This window comes from Elephantulus edwardii, unplaced genomic scaffold (genome assembly GCF_000299155.1).
Source record: "Elephantulus edwardii isolate Elephantulus edwardi_28Jun2011 unplaced genomic scaffold, EleEdw1.0 scaffold00003, whole genome shotgun sequence".
Classification (NCBI taxonomy): Eukaryota; Metazoa; Chordata; class Mammalia; order Macroscelidea; family Macroscelididae; genus Elephantulus; species Elephantulus edwardii.
The window spans coordinates 26655330-26658397 of record NW_006399753.1 but is presented as its reverse complement, the minus strand read 5'-3'; positions in this window follow the sequence as shown (position 1 = coordinate 26658397).

Genomic DNA, 3068 nt, shown 5'->3' with positions numbered 1-3068 from the left:
TACTGCTAGATATTTCCACCTTTAATTCATTTGCTAATATCTGGATTTGGTTGAATTAACTCATGGCTAACCCTCTAGTGAGCTTTTAGAGGCTTTAAATGGCACGGGAGGAAATTTCCTTGGAGCGGCTAGTAGATTCAAACATGTTTGGGTTGGCAGCATAATTCCTTATCACTAAGTAACCAGACATGTAATGAATGAGGAAGACTCAAGAATAAATTGTGTTTTCAAATTGGGGATTGTAGTATTGGGAATAAACACAAAATACTAATCTGTCTTGAAAGAAGTGCAGCCAGAACGCTCCTATAAAGAGAGGATGGTAGGATTTTATCTAATTAGCTTTGGGCATATCATCAAGAGGGACCAGTCCTTAGAGAAATACAACAGTGCTTGGTAAAGTAGAGGATCAGTAAAAAAAGAGGAAGATCTCTAACAAGACAGATTGGCACCATGGCTGCAATAACAGGCTTACCTACCATTGAGATTGTGAGGGTAGTTCAGGATCTGACGGATGCTTCATTGTGATTCTGGGCAGGTTATGAGTTAAAGCTACTAATTCTGTGGTGCCTAACAACAATTTACCATGGTTTGAAAATTCAGAAAAATAGAATTTGTAAAGACCTACTTTAAGCAGGAGTATATTAAAAATTATATTTGAGATTTTCTAGACTTCAATTTAAAGCAAAGAATATGAAAACCCATTTGGGCCTGCATTTTTTTTGACACAGCAAAAGTGCTACAGAAAAGAGAGAACTAAAGCAGGAGTCCTTATACCTCTTGATCTCATAAACATCTATACAGCCATGGTAATCTAAAAATAATGGTTTTAGTATAGTGAGCAATACACAGACAAGTGGAACAGGATTGAGAACTCAAAAATAAATTCATTTACCTATGGACAACTGACCTTTGACAAGAAAATTAAATCCACTGAGTGGGGAAAAGACAGTCTCTTTGGCAAATGGTTAGGGCAAAACTTATCAATTCGCAAGAAATTGAAACAATATCCCTGTCTCACACCATACACAAAACTACACTCAAGATTGATCAAAGATATAAGTGTAAAACTATAAAGATTATCAAAGAGAAATATAGAGCCAAACTTATGGGCTGTAATCAACAGTTTAAATAGAATATCAAACAAAATTTTAAAAATCTACAAACAACAGATGATAATACAGACAATTAGGAAATCATAAAAATGAAATAATTAGGCACACCAAAAGATTTCTGTACAAGAATAAAAAGAGAACTACACATTGGTGAAAAATATTTGTCACTGACATATTTGACTAACTGCTTTCTCCAAAATTTATAGACAATGCTAATATTCTAACAAGAAAAAAAAAACAACAAAATTTTAAAATTGGCAGAGAATATGAAAACACTTCACCCAGTGAGATATTTAGATGTTCAAAAACAGATGAAGAAATGTCCAAGATCACGAGCTATCATGAACAAATCAAATAAAATAAAATAGTATCAAATCATAACACCAGTTAGATACCATCTCATCACAGAGGGGAAAAAAGTAAAGTTCATTAAGACAGTAAATATATGCTGGCAAGTATTTGGAGATAGAGAAAGTCTCATGTACTGATGGTGGGACTGTAAAACAGTGAAACTGCTGTGGAAAGCAGTTTGGAGCTCCCTTAAATTCAGGGAACATCAAAGTCAATTGACATAACATAGTCTAGGAAGACAAGTGTTCTACATCCTACTTTGGTAAGTAGTACCTGGGGCCTTAAGTTTCCAATCAGATAACAAAGGTGTATCTGTCTCTAATTGTCTGTAAGAAAGACATGGAAGAAGTTCAAAGCTGCTCAAAAACAATCAGTGCAAAGGATTAATGGACTTGGAGAACCTCAATCTCCATGAACAAACTGGAGACCATATCAACTAGATGGTGCCTAGTTGCCATTGCTAACAACTTTGAAAGGGATCACAGAGGAAGAGCTGACAGAATAAACAAAAATATAAAACAAAACTAGAAAGCATAAAAATTGATTGGTTTGCAGTCAAATAGATGGAACTCATGAGTTAATATGTATACTTTGAAATGTGAACAAAACTCATCTCCTTGGCTCAATATCCAATTTAAAAAAATATGAGAGAATCCAATAAGGTAACCCATAATGCCAGAAAGGCATTTACTTCTAAGAAGAACTAAATGTATAAGATCAAAAGAGCAGAATTTGCTCAAAGAAAATGCTCAGAAGGTATGAAGGAAAAGAATAAAAAGATTAAAGGAAACAAGAATCACAGGGAGAAAGTTGGATCATTACAGTTATTGTGGATATGGCAAATAATGTTATACAACAAAATATGCATGCATAATTGAACAGAAAAGAAATTTTATTCAAATCACATAAAAAATCTCATCCACCAATTGCATGTACAAATAAAAGCTTTGTGTATGTGTGTGTACTGACGTGATAGACAACCTTTTGAGAAATGGTCAAAATATTGACGTTGTCAGAGTTAATTCTGCTTGGATGAACAATCAATGTTGAAGCAACAGTCAAGGAAACAGTGGATGGATTTTTTTTTTAAATTGTGCAAATCTTCAAAAGACCTCTCTAAAGTTTCAGAAAGCAAAGATTATAATTTTGACAGCTAAAGTGCACTTGAACCAAGCCATCATCTTTTGAATAGCTTTCGTAAAAGTATGTCAAAGTTGGATGGGGGAAGGAATGATATATTACAACTCTGATATTGCAAAGAATGCATAATATACTCTGGACTTCCAAGAGAATTACTACATTCATTTTAAGAAAGAATAAAACCAGAAATTTCCTTAAGAGTAAAGATAGTAAGAATTTGGCTCAATTATTTTGGACAGACCATCAAGAAAGATAAATTGCTAGAAAAAATATTGGTTTTAGTAAAAAAGAGATATAGTGAAAATGAGAAAACCTTCAAGGAGATATATTGACACATTAACTCAATTATACTAATGATCGTGAAAACAGCATAGAACCAGGCAATATATTTTTTACATAAATTCTCATTGAGTCAGAGCCTAATTTTTGGCAAATAACAAAACAATAACAACTGCTTCCAAGAGA